Consider the following 19,503-nt stretch of genomic DNA (forward strand, 5'->3'; position numbering starts at 1 on the left):
CTCGTTTGGGTTATTAGAATCCACCTTGGTTAAGTGTATCTGGAGTTGAATTATTTCAGTGCTTCCATTCATTATTCACGTGACATATATACCCATAAAGTTTGACCATCCAATTTCTTTTCCATTCAAAAACTACCTTACCAAGAGCTTTTTCTCTCTACTACTACTGTGCTTACGGTTGATGTATTGAAAGCAGGACATCAGTCTCTAATCAGACTACTTTTATGAACTTTGTATATCCATATTTATACTGACAGTAATCTGAGGAGAAGAAAGTATAGGCACAGTGTAATCAATACTCAAAAATTTAAGGCACGTAATCTTTAAAGATTTTTTTAAAATGTTTATTGTTTATATGATTGTTAGAACTGACTGATGAATAACTTCTAGTTGTATTATGCATTTCCTAAATTTCAAAAATTTTTAGTAGAATGATATCTATGTAATTCCAGTATCTCCAAAATCAGAAAATTAGCAAGGGAGATCATTTTATTTCTGTAAGTCGTCAATGGACTAGCAAGTAAAATGATTGAATTATTTTATACTTATTGCCTATTGTTTCAATGTGATCATTCATAACTTTGTATAATGAACATTAATATAAGCTATGCCATGGCAGTTTCTTTTTAAATTAGAATATATAAATTAAATAAAAAACATTTGCCCTTTGCTTACCCTCATACTTCTTACAAGGCACATGCTGTTGGGACCAATTAGTTATTATTATTTTTTTTTCTGTCTCTCTCATTGGTTGGATCTAGATTTGCCTTTAAGCTGTGTGTATGTTATTGACATTTTCTTCAAAGACTCAAGCTAGAACCAGATGATAAAATGAGTTTTACTCTCCAGCAGATACATTTGCAGTATTCAGCTGTTTGTAGGTGATTTTGCTGGCCTGTAACAAAATAAAGCCTAAAGCATCCTATTAACTGTGCTGTTTATATGGGTGCTAATACATTTTGAATAAAACCCTCAATTACTAAGCATTTTTGAGTCCTGACAAGACAGTCCCATGACGTTAATGGTATCTTTATAACCTTTTTAACTTCTTCTTTCTCTAACAGAGCTCTACAATAACAGCAATGGGTTTGCCCTTGGCAAGCAAAAACTCATTTTGAGAGGATAATAGGTATTTACTATTTAGATAGCTGGCAATAAAATTTCTCTGAATGAGATTTTCCTGAGAAACTATAAACTGATTAAATTACTTTCTTTTAATGGACTGGAAAAGCGTGTTATAATAGTTCATTGAAGCTTTGCATCCAATGTCTTGCTTCCTTTTTTAGAGACACAGAAACAGTCTGGTTCTGGCGAATTATGGGGGTTGGTAGAAATTATTCTATACTGTATAGCTTAGTCTTGATATTTTCTTTAAATAAAAAAAGTGGTTATTTCTGTGAAGATCATTACATGATCAGTATTGTATCTGTTTACTTCAAATTTTATTTTAATCAGCAATAAAATTTAGTAATTATTTTATGCCCCAAGAGTTTTGTTTTTAAGAAATGCACCCCAACAGAAATATAAACTTGGAAAACTCCCTGTTTTTCTTGTTGATATTTTTACTTGACTTATTTAAAATAAGTGAAAATCAATAAACTGTTTTTTCAGTTGCTTAAAGGCTGAAGTTGAAGTTACTAATTTTTACTAGTATTGATTATTAATGTATATATGTTTATGAGCAACTTAAGAGATTTTCCTTTAATGATTATTAATTTGGACCTTATAAAATTTAACATACTAATTCAGACATAAACTATAAAAAATAAATCCATCTTAGCTTTGGTAGAAAAGAAATACTTAAAATATATTTTATTATTATAAAACATAATTAAAGGGCTTCTAAAATTCCACTTAATGTGAATTTTGTCAATAGGTATCATCTAAGAAAAGTAATTCACATGTCTTGATTTAAATGTGAAAACTTACATAAAATTTATTTGGTAATTCATACTATAAACATTTTTCTTTAAAGACAAATCCATTATGGTCCTTGGGGGTGACAGCTTGCAGGATATCTTTCAAGGTCATGAATTTTGCACAGAAGTATAACAAATTCAGTATTTTTATTGGTAGTCAGAATTTCATATTTGGCACTATAATAAAATTGTGATTGAAATGGGACCTTGAGTATCCTGTCCTTATATGAAGTACTTTGAATTTGAATATCACACAGATCCTAACATAGAGCACATTTATTTTTTCTTAAGCCTTTGGCACTGACACATCCATTGCTGGCATTGTTTTTCATTCCAACAAATCTGTGCTGTCGCCACCAGTAGGTGCAAGGGACACTAGTCATGATAGTGAAGAAATGGAGAGAGAAACAATATTTGCCCGCCCGCCCCCCCCCCCCCCGAACAATCTAGTCCAGGTCACTACTATAGGCTGTAAACTGCTTCATAATTTGGCTCTTACTGCGTCAGTTGCTTTGTCATTGCACTTTTTCTCCCTTCTCAGGGTTATAATAAATAAACATCAGTGAAATATTGTGGAATAATGGGCTGTCTGTAAATTTACTGCAAATTTTTGTCTACTAGACTGGGAAAATGCTTTTAAAGAAAATTGAGATTACTTTAAAATGGAAACTTATCCTCTTTAATATTCAGCTCTACTTTAATTCTGATAACCTGAAGTTTTAGGTAAAACAGATTCGCTGAAGTATGGTAAAGATATAATGAATATGTACTTGCGTTTTAGTTCTTTTTTCTTTAATAAGACAAATGTAGTTCACTACATTTTTTCTGTTTGTTCAATTTGCTGTCACTCAAATTGGGTAATAAATACCCCTTAAAAATATAAAGGGGTTTTTTTTCAATGTTTTAATTGCCCTTTAACACAGAGTTGTGGTTTTCATGGAGTAAAGAAGCCATTAAAGGAAGGTATCACTGTGATTTTACTGGACTACAAATAATTAAGCTTTAACAGAATAGGAAGAAATGTAAATGTTTTATGCATAACATAAAATGTATCAACATAAAGCTTATTCTGATTTTTAAAATAGAGCTAGCTCATTTTTTCATATAGGAACATTAATTACTATGTGTACCTTCAAATTTTATGAGGGTAATGAATCTTTAGGCCTTTATTATTATTATTAAATCAGAAACTCGGAGAGTTACTTATTTGTTTTTTGGAACCTCCATTTTCCAGTGTGAATTACTGCACTTACCATAATGTTTGTCATTCAACAAGATGAACACAAATATGAGTTTAAATTAAATGTTATGGTGCAATGATGAACTATATTTACAGTTTTACATTAAACCTCACCCCCCCCACACACACACACCCATACTACCATTGGTGCCTGCGTTAATTCCCTTAATTTTATGAAATTGTAAACATTTAACCTGAAATTGTTTAAATATATAATGCAGGATTTGATATACTGACTGCAACTTCATAGCTCTGTTCGCAACTTCATAGCTCTGTTCACAGGTGCAGAATATTACTTTTGGTTTCTCCCTTAAACAGTTCTTACACTGAATTTGTCTTTCTTTTAAAGAGATTTTCAATTTTAACATGAGGGAACTGGCGTCTTGGGTAAGGCTTTTACATGGAAACAAAGTAGCAGATTGAAGTGGTTTCAGGGCTTTAATCCCTTGGTAAATTAGCCAGCAGGCTAGCCTTTTCATGGATGTGCTAAACAACAGGTTGATGCCATTTGGGCATTAGCAATGAGAACCACCTGAGGGAATAGAGAATGAATAAGAAGAAATGTAGAATGGGGAGAAGGCATGGCTATTAGCTTTTTCAGGGTCGAGTGGCTAAAATAATGCCCATAAATAAGTTATTTTATCTGATATTTAGGTGTCCCTTTGTATGTCCTGAAGTTTGCATTAGTCTCAAAATTCTCAAATTTACTTTATAGTACATTTATATTATAAAGTAAATTTTTAAATTTACATGGTATAAATTTATACTTTTTTTGATAAGAGATTTGAGGCTTTAAAATTTGTTTGTACATTGTTATCCCTAATCAAGCAGAAGAAAACATTTTGAAATGTGCATTTAGAATTAATAGGATTTAAAATATTTAAATAATCTTGTTTTTTGAAAACTATAAACAGATGTTTATAAGCTATTATAAAATTATTTTCTTAAAATGTTTTCATAGTTTTCTGAACTAATTACCCAAGAGAAAATTCTTTGCCATATTACATTATATGTTTTGGACAATGTATTTAAATAATACCATCAGTAAAGAATAGTGGCTACACAGTTAGCAACACTTAATAGGAAAAAAAGATTAATTTAGACTTTAGCCAAGGAATGTAATTTCATGTAAACTGAAAAGAATTTAATTTCAGGAAGAGCAAGTTACAAAATTATTAATTTTGCATGTTTAAAATTCTTAACCTAATTGGTACCTTGCTACTGAGAAATATTAGAACAATACATGAAGAAAATTGACAAATGAATAAAGTCATTAAAATAACCTGGTACCCTATGAGGCCCTTTCTTTAGGCTTTTAATTTTTCATTTAGAAGGGGGGATTTTAAGGATCAATATGAAGATCAGTTGATAATATTATATTTAATTAGAGTAATCAAAAACCATGCTCAGAGCATGACACCTGCCAGGGAGAGCTTCAAAAAGAGAGTAAGCAGCATGCGTTAGAATCGTCTCTTTTGCTTGTTCATGAGCACTAATCTAGCAGAAGTCCCAAATGGGGCAGCTAGTCAGCTATTTTATTGACTTTGATCTGGTTTGGGGGGCAGTTTATTTTCCCATAATGCCATTGATCAATGATTTCCTTTCAGCAGTGATGTAATTAAAGAGCTTTAGTTGGCTTCTGCTGTGTTGCCTTGAAATTTATTATTCTGGAGATTTAAAGAAGATCGATAGGGTGCAGTGGCCCAATGTTTAGACCCGAGTCGGAGGACCCTACTGAGAGTAGAAGGCATGCAGAAAACAAGGCTTTAGGACACAAACAAGATGTTTACCTGGGACCTTGAGCTGACCTGTTTCACAACAGATCCTGTATAACCAGTAGCATTTTAGTACCTATTTTTAACACAAGCTCAAAACTACTTTGTCCTCTTTGTTATTGATTTTTAGAGTTTGTTTTAAAGCAATTGAAATCAAATATTCCTGTTGTCAAAGGAAGAATTAAAATTTAAACATATTTGCCAGAAATACAGATTTCAAATGCCTTTATCATGAAATGGGAATAAAACATAATTCATTCTAGGAGTGTGTCTTTAAAGACTTACTAAGATCTATTAAAAATATGCCATTAATTTGCCTTACTTTATAATTAATTTACACAAATAGTTTTTTTTTGTATGTGTAGAAATGTATATTCAGTGACCAATACTCTTTAGTGATCAAAATACCACATTTAGGTAATGACTCCATAGGACTCGACCTACCACTAACTAGAAATTAATAATTGCCTCACAGCTTACATTATATTATTATGATAGATAAACTGTGCATCCTGTGCTTCTTGTTACTGTGTTTTAATGAAGTCAAAATAAGTTGAAAATAAAGTTCCCAAACTACTTTCTGTGTTGCTTTGTTAGTAAGAGTTGTTTTAAAAAAAAAATCTTCACTAAATACATTTGAAAATTCTGCGTACTACTTTTAGAGAATCTCACTGTACATTAGCATATTTTGAATTTTAGGAAATCCTGAAGTAATCCTCTTTAACTCTGCTTACCAAAACATCTTTCAGTCTCACTTGCTTTGTGTCATAGATTTTTGTGGCGGCCCAGTTTCAGAAATGCAAGAAATGGTAAAAAGAACCCTGGCAGGACAAGAGATGCCTGTCCTGAATTCTAATCCTGGCTTTGTCTTTCATTAACCATGTAAGTTTTATACATTAAATAGTCACTCTGTGTTGAAGCTTTCTTATCTGTGAAATGAGATTGTGTCAGAGGTTGGGGCTGGTTAGGGAAGGAGACGCAACATCCAGGGAACTTTTTCAAAATAGCCATTTTCATCAGACCCTCTTTGCCCATGCTTAGATTGACATTAGATGCTTTGAGAGGCTGGTTAACTGTGCCAGTGTTAAAATTTATTTTCTCAACTATATGGTTTATTTATTTAACTGTCACTTTTAGGGACTTTTAGTCATCAAAGGCATTGAAAATATAACAGTTATACTTAAAAACCAAGGATTAAACACTAGCACTATTTATTACCTTGCTAAATTTAGTCAATACTGACAGAATGTGCCCCTTGATAAAGATGACAGCCCATTTAGCCTGAGAAGCAAAGTGACAATGCAGACACAGTGTGATTTGCTATTTTGATAAACATTGACTAATTTATAAACGTTGCCAAGACTGTGTGTCATAGCTAAGGAATAAGCTGAGGAAAATAGCAGGGGGGAAAAGTGAGGAAATTATAGATTTTGTTTACATTTTAATTATTGCCAGTAATCATTTAGAGTGAATTAAGATTTCTTGGCATTTTAGGAGCTTTAATAAGTGACTTAAAAAAATGGTACTTTTTAATTAAATATATGCAAGATGAGAGGAGCTAGAGAGACACAGAGTAATAATCCCTGCCTGCTGGAGCTTAGAGGTAGAAGAAAGCACTATAATACAAGGCAGAAGAAATGAAGTGACAAATATAAGTATACATGAAACTCGATGGAGGCACAGTTGCAGGTGCAAGGACATAATGTTTTGTCTTCCTTCCTTCTTGCCTCCTTCCTTCCCTCCTTCCTTCCTTCCTTCCTTCCTGTCTTTCATAATTTATTTCCTTTATTTTTCTGCATAGCACTCATCACTTTATACCATTATACTTTGTACCTAATTAATGGTTTAGCATCAGGCTTTCCTACTAGAAAGTGAGCTAAGAACAGGAATTTTTCCTATTTGTTCAATAACATACCCCCCACCCTTTAAGAGTGCTTAGCACACAGTAGGTGCTCATTAAAGCTTATAGGCCTTCCGGAACTATTGCCTGTATTCACAAGAGTAATATGATGTGAACTGTGTTTTAGGTAGCAAGAACTAGAAGTACAGTAATAACTAAAATAATAGAGGACAAAGGGAAAATGTGAATTTACTAATGTATATGTTATAAAAATGACTGAGTATAGGAGAAATAAAGCCATCTAGATAATATTATTAACTAGGTAGAACAAGCATAAAATAATGAACAGGGTTGAGGAAGGATCAGTTTCATTTTGGATATTGTTTGCCTATTGAATAAAAGTCTAGATTTTATATAATCAATATTTAGAAAATAAGTTGTCAGCATTACCTATATGTGACCATTATACAAAGACTGTCTTTCATACTTGCACTATATTTAGAAGCCAGATTCATTAACCAGGTAATTGTCCTATATGCCACACATTGCCATTATTCATTCTTAACCCATTCATAAGCTCCTTCTCAGTCACCTCCTCGGCCAGCTCCTAAGTGTGATGATCCTGTGCTCGCTTTTTTTTTTTTTTTTTACCTTCTCTGTATTTTCATCCTGAGTGATCTCATGCATCCCTAGCACTCCGGGTATCATCTGCGTGCAACAATTCCTAATTCCAACCTATACCTACTTTCTGGACCTCAGACTCATGTAGCTATCTCCCTGTCATCTCCACTTACATGTCAAACAGGCGAGATTGTCCTGAATTCTTTTATCTTCCCCCCTCCATCCTCATTCTGCTCCTCTTTCATTGTCCCTCCATTACATCATTCTAGTTACTCAGAAGAGCAATTTGGCAAGTTCCTTACTGCCACATCCTTTCTTTCAGCGTGCTCTGTCGCCTCCTAAAATACATTTTAATTTTTCCTCTAATCTCATTTTCACTGCCTTCACTCTCAGCAAGTCATTTTCATTTCTTGCCTGAACCATTGCAGTAGCTTTCTAACTCATCTGTCCACAGTCTTACCCCCTATAATTCCTCACAGAGTATCCACAGTGATCCTAAACTGTATATTGGGACCTGTCAACCGCTTGCACAAAACCCTTCAGTGGCTTCCATTGCCCCCAGGATAAAATTTCAGAATTCCTAATGTGGCTACTAGTTGTTCTCTGATTTTTTCATGTCTACTTCTGCAGCCTCATCTTGTACCACCCTTTACTAAAGCCTCAATCACACAGGCTTGCTTTCAGGTCCTTGGTTTGCAGGTGTTATTACATCTGCCTGAAATACTTACCTTCTCCCTCTTTCTCAGATTAATTTAGACTTATTATTAAGGTTTCAGGTTAAATTTTATATCTCACCGAAGCCTTCCTGATGCCTAACACTAGATTATGTCAATGTCTCTTGAATCACTGTGAACTTTTCCTTCATAGCAATCAGTTTTTAATTAAATATGATTTTTATGATTGCTTGCCTTTTCTCTCTCAGACTTTTAGAGTCATACTGTCTCTTGTATACAATGTATTCAACACCTAGCATATAGAAGGTGCTCAATAAATATCCATCTACCTACCTTTTAAAAATCATTCATCTCTTTTGTATTTTTAGCTATTTAGCATTTCACAATACCCCTTAGGATTTTTCTCGTTGACCTTTTGTAGTATGAAATATAGAGAAAAGTACCTACGTTCACTTATCACCAAATTATTATGAAGCATATGTCTGTGTTATACCACCCAGATCAAGAAACAGCACTTTGCCAGCATCTCAGAAGCCCCCATATTCTCCTTTCTGTCGTGCCTACCACCTACCCTCTATCATGATAATCACTTCCTTGCTTTTATTTGTAGTTTTACCACCTGAGTATATGTTGCTAAGCATTATTGTTAACTTTTGCCTGTTTTGAACTAGAATCATGTATGTTTTCTTGGGTCTTCATTTTCTCAACATTGTTCTTAAGATTCATCTATTTGCATGTAGCTATAGTGGATTGATTTCATGCTATATAATATTTCATTATATGAACATACTGCCATTTTTAAAACCTTTTTGCTGTTGATAGACATTTGTTGTCTTCAGTTTGGAGCTAATATGAACAAGGCTACTCTGAACATTCTTGTCAAAGTTTGTATCCTTGTATGGTTGGACATGGTCTTCTCTGAACTCCATACTTAAGAGTAGAATTCCTGTGTCATAAGGCATATATAATTTCAGATTTACTAGGCAATGTAAAACTTTTCCAAATTGGTTGTAACAATTTCTTTTCCAACCAGTAGTGTATAAGAATTCCCATTGCGCTGCGTTCTCATCAACTCTTGGTATTGTCAGACGTTTTTACTTTACCCAAATTTAGATCATTGTATTTTTAATTTGCTTTTCTCTAATTACCATAAAAGTTTAGTAGCTTTTCATTTGTTTATTAGTCACTTGCATTTATTATTTTATAAAGTGTGTCTACCTCATTTTCCTATTGTTATATGTTTCTTATTGAAACATATAACAATAGGATCGATAGGATCATAAGAATATATCTGATATATGATATATTCTGGATATAAATTGATTGCAATCAGTAAATATTTATGAATGGCTGACTGATCATAGCTGTTACCAATCCACTTACCTCTTCCTCCTCATTCCTAGTAGTTTCAAAATACATTTCTGCATTCAGATGTTGCCATTATTTGATGTCTTTAATATTTGCCATTTTTATCCTAAAGATAATTCAAGATGATGACTAAGTTTTTAAAAGGTATCTTTTACGTTTATAAGAAAAAAAAATTGATTTCCAACTTGCCCAAAGACATTACAAAGAGTTTTTTTCTTAACTTATTTTCCTATCTTCATTGCTTAAAAGAATATCTGGTCATAAAAGACACTTCAAATTTTTGGTGAAGAACACATAGGGAAGGAGGAAGGATGAGAATCATATGATTTGAATGCTTTTGATTCTTATCTGATAATTCTTGATCATGTTCCTATAACTGTGGTGAGGTCCACTATAACCATAAAATATAAATGGTTAAAATTACCATTTCAGAACCATTGTATTTGGTTCTTTTTCTTGGCTAAATTTTACTGAATCTTAAAAAATCACTTCAGGTGTCACCTTGTCTTTGAAGTCTTAGCCTCCATCAAACTAAGTTAGATCTGTGTACTCCTGTATTCCTTTTGCATGTCTGTATTATCAAACATACTACTACATTGTTATAAAAACAAATTTTCTTGCCTGTCTTCTCTATTGGAATTTGTTTCTTTAGGACTTATGTAGGTCATCTTTCTTCTTTACCACCTAGAATATATTTTCTTCTTTTAAAAACGAAAGTTAATGAGGATTTGGGAGGCCATGATCCCCTTGGCATTCCCTACTCCAATCATTCAAAGGGTTAAGTTAAAAGTTTATTAATTTCTGTTGCTGAGCTGGAAGATTAATTATATAGGAACATTCTTAAAAATGACAATTCTTACAGTTAATTTCTCTTTGATTTTCATTAAAAAAAAACTATTCCTAAAAAACGTCTTTTTGTTTAGGCTTTCTGGTATTTGATCATGTTGAACAAAAAAGCAGATTGTGGATTTTGAGTATTTATCATTTTCTTGCAAGCAGATCCCTTCTTTAAGAGGCATTAACTTTGATCTTCATTAGATGAAATAAAATGAAATTTTGTTCAAGTTTAACTCTTTTAGGACTACAAATGAATCTTCTGTAAACACATTCAATAGAAGTTCTGTTGGATGTCATTCAATTTTCGTTGTTAGTTAAAAGTATCCTCTATAATCCCTGTATTTGCTCCTAGGCAAATAATGAATCTTTCTCATTGTATTTACTTGATGGCAGTGTGAGACAGGAAAGCAGGGAGTGTATTAAAACTGTCTCTTATTTTCATCTCTTTTCTTTTGATTTATACCTCTATGACCTGCTTCCTATTTCCAAAGAAGAGGGTTTGAGAAATAGTCAAGTTTTATTTCATTCAATCATTTAATTCATTCTTTTTTTTTTTAATGGAATGATCCAGCTTGAAAGATCCTACTGAATATTTGAAAACTATTGTTTTATAGAATATGAAGAATTCTTTTTTAATCATGTGTACTACCACTTTTTGCCTTTTACAGAATGTAGTTGGTTTGGTTTGGAGCTCTGAAGTCAGACTGCCTCAGTTAGTTTTAGCTCTATCATTTGCTAGCTGAGTGACTTTGGATAATCAATGAAATTCTCATGCTTCAGTTTCCTCAATAGCAAAAATCAGATATCAATGTAGAATATTAAATAAGTTAATACATGTAAAGCACTTAGAATAATTGCTAATACATAATAACTCAGGAAATATTGGCTTTCATTTTTTATTATTATTCTTATTAATAATAGTATTATGTGAGTTGATTGCACCAGAACTCACTATAGAAAGAAAACAAGAACTATTGGTTATTTGTTATCTCAGACAGATATAATAATTTTACATCTTTGCTTCTTGGACAAGATGAACAGCCTGGCAAGAGTAATATTTTGAGTTATATTAAAACAAATTATTGTAATTGGTTTATAGAAGGCTTTATTAATATAACATTTGACTTCGAAATATATAATTTGCATAGATTTGCACTGATTAACTTTTCCTAAGTTGTTTTTGCTTTATTAGATTTTTTATCAGCCCTTTATTTTAAAGTTTCATGGAATTTCAGATGCAATATATCTAAACTTTTCCTTTATTGTATCACAAACTGTGTGTTTAGAACATATCTTTTATTCTGAGGATCACTGGATATATATCACACTTGCTCAAAACCTATTATATTTGTGCTCTCAAATTTACTTATTCCTTCATTTGATCATTTCACAACTTGAATTACCATCTTATATAGAATGATTCTCTTGATTTTCTAGTATTCTTTTACCTCTTTCTTTTGTTATCTTTTTTTTTCTTGCACCTTTCTCAAATACTTTGATAGTTTCAATTTATGTCAGTTTTAAACCATGGCCCCAAAATTTGTTAATACCCTTTCCTTCAAGGAATCTATATCCTCTCCTTTTGAATCTGGGCTTTGTGACTGTACCAGTTTCCAGGTGTAGGCCTTAAGAAACTGGCAGCACCACTTCATGTCTCTTGGGACACTTGCTAATGGAGAACAAGCCTTCATACTGCGAGGAAGCCAAACGACAAGGGTTCTGACTGACAACTTCAGCTGAATTCCTAGCTGACAGCTAACAACCATCAGGTACATTAATGAGCAAGCCTGAAAAGAAATTCAACCCGCTAGCCACCAAGTCAGTGCCAGTCTTTGTATTGCTCCATCTGATGGAGAATGCTCTGAATGACCATTTGCAAATTAATTAGCAAAGTTAATGGTTGTGATTGTTTGAAGCTTGAGTGTGCGTGAGTGTATTTCATAGCAAGGATAACTGACATATAAGGGCGAACTCTTTCCCCTTATTTATAGTAACATTTTAAAGGGAGTGAATATCATTGGAAATAGTTCTCAGCATTTGACCTTGGAAGCCATGGTATTTTCTGCACAGGAATAAACTCTTTAGAATGTCTATGAAAAAAATTGTAAAGATATATGGAAATATGTGTGTGCGTGTGTGTATAAAACAAATATTTATATAAAGCAAAACAAAAATTTGATTGCTTTTTTCTTCTTTTTTGAATAATGTGTATACTTCTTTTACTTTCACTGACTATAATAACTGCAAGTTGCCTTAACATCATCATCATTGTTAGGCTCCTTTAGGCTGCATGTATAACATACTGCTAGTTAATCAGTGTACTTTTTCATGCTAAGTCCAGAGATAACAACACTGCATATCGTTACTAGCAGTGCCATTGGAATGGATATCTGACTTGAGACCTATAGTTTATTAAATATTTTATAAACATTTTAAAATTTTACAGATAATATCATCATCAGATATAATTCTCTCCCCTTTCCAACTGTGCCTCTAAACTCTCAAAGCTAACTCGATGCAACCATCAGTCTGCTTACTGAAGGCATTTCACTTATTTTCGAGAGGACTCTGCTGCGTGCACATTTTTTTTTTTTTTTCCTTTTTCTCTTCCTTTAACCTCTCCTGTAGCTTTTCCGCAGAAGTCAAAAGATACTTACCTTTTGGGAAAAAAAAAAAAAAATCTCTCTGAGATTTCCCTAAGGGGACAGTATGGTGAGTGGGAAACACTTTTATAATACCCTATAAAACAGTTTCACTGTGGGGGAAAAAAAAAAGATGAGAAGTACATGAGTGATGAGATTATTTGCAAAATTTTGTTGTACATCCAAAGAGAAAGATGAGGTAAGGGAACTTAAATCAGTTGAGGCCTTACTGTCCCAGGAGGACAGCCTTTAAACTTTAACTCATTTCATCATCAGAATACACCTATAGGGAGAATATTACTCTTCAGATTTTTCCATTTATACAGATTTATTAATCATTTGTTCTAATTTTTCTGTTAATTCTTTTTCTATAATTTGTTTGAAGGATTCTATAGCAAAATGATAAAATGGAGAATATGAATTTCTAAAAATCAGAAAAAGAAAAAATATGCATTAAAGTAAAAGCTGCCTTAAAAGTATTGGGAAGAAATAAGTCACCAGGAGAGATGGGATGCTGACAGTATTATTTCAAGCCACAGAGACAGAATCTGAAAAAATCCTAACAAGAATATATCAATAAATATGGAAAATAAAACAATGGCTTACAGACTGGAAATGTTCAATATACATCCCAATTTTCAAGAAAGGAGATGCCAAGAAATGCAGTAACTGTAGGATCATTGCTTTCATTTCCCATGCAAAATATAATGATGGTCAAGGTGATGCAAATGATGGTTGTTTAAGCTGAATTCAGAAAAGGAGGAGGCACTTGAGATCTAATTGTGATCTTTTATTAGATACTAGAGTACGCCAAAGAATTTCAGAAGAATGTTAGTCTATGTTTTATAGATTACAGTATAAACTTTGACTGTGTGGATCATAAAAAGCAATGGAATAGGCTCTAAAAGAAATGGACATGCCTCAGCAGTTATTTGTATTTATGCATAATCTGTGTTGTGGACAGGAAGTGACCATCAGGAGAGAATATAGAGAAAGAGTGATTTCCAGTAAGCAAAGGTGGCAAACAAGAGTGCATCTTATCTCCCTATTTGTTTAATCTGTACACAGAACATATCATATAAAAAAAAGTGGGGTCGTCTCAGAGGAAGAAGTTAAAATTGGTGGAGGAAATAACCATAACTTAAGATATGCTGATGACACCATCTTACTGGCAGAAATTAGTAATGGTCTGAAATGACTTCTGACGAAAGTGAAAAAAGAAAGTGCCGCAGCAGTACTATATTTGAACATCAAGAAGAAAAACAATCATGACTACAGAAGAAATATACAACTTAAATGGTGAAGACATTGAAATTGTTAAAGATTTTTGTTTACTTCGGTTTAGTCATTAATTCAAATGGAGACTGCAATCACAAACTCAAGAGAAGGCTGAGACTTAGAAGGGCAGCAATGGAAGAATTAGGAAAGGTCATCAAGAGCAAATGTTTATCATCCTCGTATTTCCAGTTGCTATGTACATATGTGAAAGTTCAACAGTGAAGAGGCTGATAGAAAAAAATATATATTCATTTGAAATATGCTGTTTGAGGAATGCTATGGATGGATACCCTGGGCCATCAGAAAGATGAACAAATTAAGCCTGAAATATCACTGGAGGCAAAAATGACAAAACTGAAGCTGTCCTACTTTGGGCACATCATGAGAAGGGTTCTTTGGAAAAGACAATGATGTGGGGGAAAATAGAAGGCAGCAGGAAAAGAGGAAGACCAAAAATGAGATGGATTCACCCCACAAAAGAAGCCATAGGCCGGAGTCTACAGGAGCTGAGCAGGGCTAGTGAGGACAGGACGTTGTGGACATCACTCATTCACAGGGTTGCAGGGAGTCAGAGCTGGCTCAATGGCGTGTAACACACATAACAATCAGTCAAGAGCAGGAGAAAAATAGAACAAAATTTAGACTTCAAAGGAGGCTATAGAATTGCTGTCTCTTGTTCTAGGTTTCCTGACAACCAAAGCCAAAAGCAGATTATTAAAGAGAACTATGTTTCAGCGCAAAGCTTTCCGTAAAAGGAAATTCTCACATGGGGCTTCATGTAGGAGATTTTCTCATTAGATGAAATATTGTAAACAGTGCTATTTTATGTGGGTTTTACTATCTTTTTATCATCTTCATCTTTCCTAGGTGATATATAATATCCTTAATATCATAACTTCAAGAAATGAAATAATAGGTTTTATATACCTCTTTCAATGTACAGCAATAGAAGCTATAAACAAGCATCATAGTGAAATTCAGCTTGTTAGGAAAATATAGTTCAAGAATAGCCTTCTGATGGATCTGCTCGAATCTAATGAAAACCCAGTATATATGGCTAAAAAGAGAGAATGCTTGTCTTTATAATAATTCAGCTAGGCTCCTGTAGTAGTTGAATAGGAGTCATTTTGTCCTTCTTGGCTCTAAGAAGGGTCTGAAATGCAGGTACTCTGTGTAGTTGATTCAGGAGCGATTCTTTAACTTTAGACATCAAAGAAGCAAGTGAGAGGTTGACATTCTTTTTTAGAAAGTTAAAGGACCTAATGATTACCTTCCTGGATAGCTAGCCTCTTCCCTCCACAAGAAGGTAGGCCAGGAGGGAAATACTGCCAGGAAATCCCAGGATTCTTGTCAAGAATTGATGCTCCACGCACCTCAGGACAAGGACACGTGGACAGAATAATGTCCATATTTTTACATCTTTGAGCAGAGCAGAAATTTCCATATCATTTCATACTTCATCTAACTAATTTCGCACTATGGTCCTAGAAAATTCTTGGTAATGTTGCTATCAAACGTCTGTCATATTTGAGGAAAGCTTCTCAGAGAAGTGACCAAGATTAATTTGTTCATTTGATTAAAATTTTGAGATTAAATATAGCACCAAGTGATACTTTTATTCTATTAGAACTGTTCAAAGTCTCTTTTCACTTGTAAATTCTGTTCTCACTGACCGGTTTATTGTAATTACTTCCAAGTGAGTGATCTCATCTAAATAGAATCAAATATGGTTTACCTTACCTTTGAAACAGGCAATCCAAATTTTTAATAAAATGAACTTTATAAGGAGATGTTACTGGTTCCAGTGTGAAAAGAATTTAGGATTTTTAATGTTCAAGACTATTTTTCTAGCACTAAAGAACTGAAAGAAAAGTAAGCATTGTAGGTATCAACAAAAGTCTATGTCTTAACATTTTTAAGTGGCAAATATGAATAAGATTTACCTTGAAAATATCCAACACGAAGTTTTTAAATTTTGCTAATTACCTGTTTGTTAAAACCTGCTATGAAATTCCCAATTGAATTTGGTTTGGTCACACTTTGATAAATACCATTACAAATGTATTTGAATTGTGTGAATTATATTTCTATCATAATTCTGCAATTGTTAGAATGTAATCATAATTAATATAAATAAAAGAGTGAGTGAAATATTTAATATATAGCCTTTTTCAAAATTTTCTCAAGAGGTTAGTGTGAAATTCAGGAACCTCACTGAATAGTATTTATTGCTATATCCTCGGACATCTTATTTTTCTTTTTCTATCAGATGGAAAAACCGATGATTTGGCTCCCAGATATGGTCATAGGATCATAACACAATACACAGTAGACAACAGCCAGTTGTAGAGCTAATTCAAGCAAATAATTCTTTACTATCCTAAGTAACAATTTATTTGTAACTATCTAAACACTTGAGTTCTGTTTTTACTTATGATTTTTATTCTTCTACAAGAATTGAAGAAGAGAGTGCCCTGGGTTATAGTGCTGATTCACTTTGAGTAATCTAGGCAGGTTGCTTAACCTGATGGCCATAAGGTCCATAAAAGTTATTTTTCAACTATAAAATCATGTGGTTTGTTATTTTTATTGAAGCAATGACACTTGCAGTTTGGATTTCTGCCTGCTTTATATTTAAGTCAAGCAGGTAATGATGCCCCTTCCCTTTGTGCTGCCTTAATAGATGTGCAGATATAACACTTTGTTAGAGCACCTAGCCTCTCACAGAGTAGATTTATATCTTCTAAAAACCCAAAGATACAAAGTATACATGTAATAGACTCTTTAGATCTAGCAAAAAAAGAGACTAATGGAAAACATTCAAAGTTTAACTCTTTATATTAGCAGTGAGTTTTACTGTAACTTTTCTAATAGGTCCAGGTTATTCACTAACCCAAACACACACACACGCACACCCCATTCATTCTTTCTCATTCTCTCCTCTACTTTTCTCTGCCCCTCCCTCCTTTCCTCCTTTCGTTCTCATTGACAATACCCAAAAGCCTCATCATATAAAGGTTTGAAGAATTTACCTGTTTACCTTACCTGTGTCATATAGTATTTTGTCATGTGTGCTTGCACATGCAGCACATTCAGTCACTTATTACCTCAAGAAATGTCATTATCTCGTATATGCTAAGCATGGTGCTGAGTGCTGGGGATAAGGTAAACAAAATAACCCTGAATACTGCCCTCCATTTAGAGGGTTAAATGGTAGCATACACTTTATGAATAAGGAAACAAATTTGGTTGAAAGTACAAAGCTCATGAAAAGATTTAACGTGACTTGCCTTGAGATACAGTAAATTAGCCAAATAGGCAAGAGTCTAAGACAGAATCCTGCAACTCTATGGTAGCCTAAGGAACTGTGATCATCTCTAATTAGCAGTATGGAAAAATTACTGTTCTGAGAGTAATAAGGTCTTGGTTCCTACACTGGCTCTGCCACTAATTAGCTGTGTCACTTTGAACAAGTCACTTAACATATCTGGGCCTCAATTTTTCTTATCTATAAAAATGAGAGAAGTGAACTAGGTAGTCTCTACAATCCTTTTGAAATCTTGAGGGTATATGACTATGCAAAGGTACAAGGCCAATACAAATGAACTTCTTAGTTTTCTTAATGATGTAAACTTACATGTGTGTACATATATGTAGTTTTTTATAGCCCTGAAATTATCTATTATAAATTATAACTAAAATGTCACTTATGTAGCAACGAAAGCAGAAAATAGCAAACATAAGCTTTATTAGTTAATCGAAAATCTTTTATGGAGCACTTACTGTGTGTAGACAACACTATAATTCAATAATAATTTTGATAAATGCAGTGAAGCTAAAGGGTAGACTAATAAGACTAATAAGAGAGCCAAGTCTAAAAAGTTCATTTTTTTTTTCTCCATTCAACAGCAGTTTGAATATGATTTGCCTGAGACTAAGGAGGATTTTCTCCAAGGAAGTCTCAGGCAAACCTGGGATGTTGGTCACACAGAACCATGATGCCTTTTCAAAACAAAGAACAGTGTTGATGAACCCATGATGAATAAGACGATGGAGAATAGCTTGAATGAAATGAGTAAGGTGGGGGAAGAACAGATGATTCGTGGCCTTATAAGCATGTTAATTTTAGGGTTTTGCTTTTTTCTTAAGTGAAAAACTATGGTAGGGCATGGCATGATTAGAATTCATTCTTAGAAAATTTATCTGCCTATAGTGAGAAAAGTGGGTTTGGTGGTGATGGTAAAGATTGTGGTGGCAGTGGTGATAAGATATTCATAAAACAAGTTTTAGAAAGATTAGTAAAATTATTACAGTAATTAAAGTGAAAGATGATGATGGGCTAGGGCAGTAGCAGTAAAAATGGGGAGAAGTGAATAGATTAAAATATATGATTTGTTAGAGCTAGAATTGATTAAATCCAGAATTGATGATTGTAGGAAGGTCAAGTAATGATAGAAACAGAATAATTGGCACCGGAGAATTTGAGATAATAGAATATTCTTAAAAAAACTATAAGACGAATATCAAAATTATTTGAGAAAGAAAATAAGGCATAGAAATCGTAATGTAAGAACAGAATAGGCCGAAACATGTATACGCAGATTATTGGTTCCAGATTTGAAAATCTCTTTACTTGTGCAACAGACCTTAACATCATGAATCACAGATGGCAGGGTCGCTAGGTCATTTCACAAAATTTTTTAAACAGAAAAATTCAAAAAGGTAAATAACTAAAAAAATACGACTGGGTTTTTGCTGTGTGGTTCAGATATTATTAAAAATTTTCCGCCACTTATTCATTCTCAGTCTCAGAACAGAAGCAGCATTTCTGATAGTGTATGTGTGTAGGTGGGGGTGGAGGGTAATCAGAAATTAGTTTTATCACTTTCATAAAGATTTTTAAATTTCCATTCAAAAAATTTCAAAAAGAAAATTGCAAGAATAGTCATGAGAGCATTGAAGGAGGAGAAAGAGGAAGGGTGAGCATTTGTCCCACCAGATCATGAGATTCTGTATAAAAGCTATAGAAATTAAAATGGTGTCATCAGTAAAATGGAAGAGAGAGTCTAGAATCATCCCTGCACGCATACAAGAACTTTCTATTACATATAAATTAGGGAAGGATGGGTTTTATTAATAATAGTACTAAAATAATTGATTATTAATATGGAAATTTTAGAAAGCTTAAATGTAAAAAAAATAAATTTAGGACTTTTGGAAGAAAATGGAGATTAGATTTGCAATTTTGGGGGTAGGGGAGGATTTCTTTAATAAGACGAAGTATTTAATATAAATTTAAAAATTAGACA

General features: G+C 33.2%; 1 protein-coding gene across 2 annotated transcripts in view; it reads left to right on the forward strand.

Annotated features, from left to right (window-relative positions):
* The window catches only part of RSRC1 (arginine and serine rich coiled-coil 1), a 349,184-nt gene that overhangs the window by 235,292 nt on the left and 94,389 nt on the right, over positions 1-19,503 (forward strand). The gene's annotated exons all lie outside the window — the stretch shown is intronic.

This window comes from Rousettus aegyptiacus, unplaced genomic scaffold, assembly GCF_014176215.1.
Source record: "Rousettus aegyptiacus isolate mRouAeg1 unplaced genomic scaffold, mRouAeg1.p scaffold_m13_p_4, whole genome shotgun sequence".
NCBI lineage: Eukaryota > Metazoa > Chordata > Mammalia > Chiroptera > Pteropodidae > Rousettus > Rousettus aegyptiacus.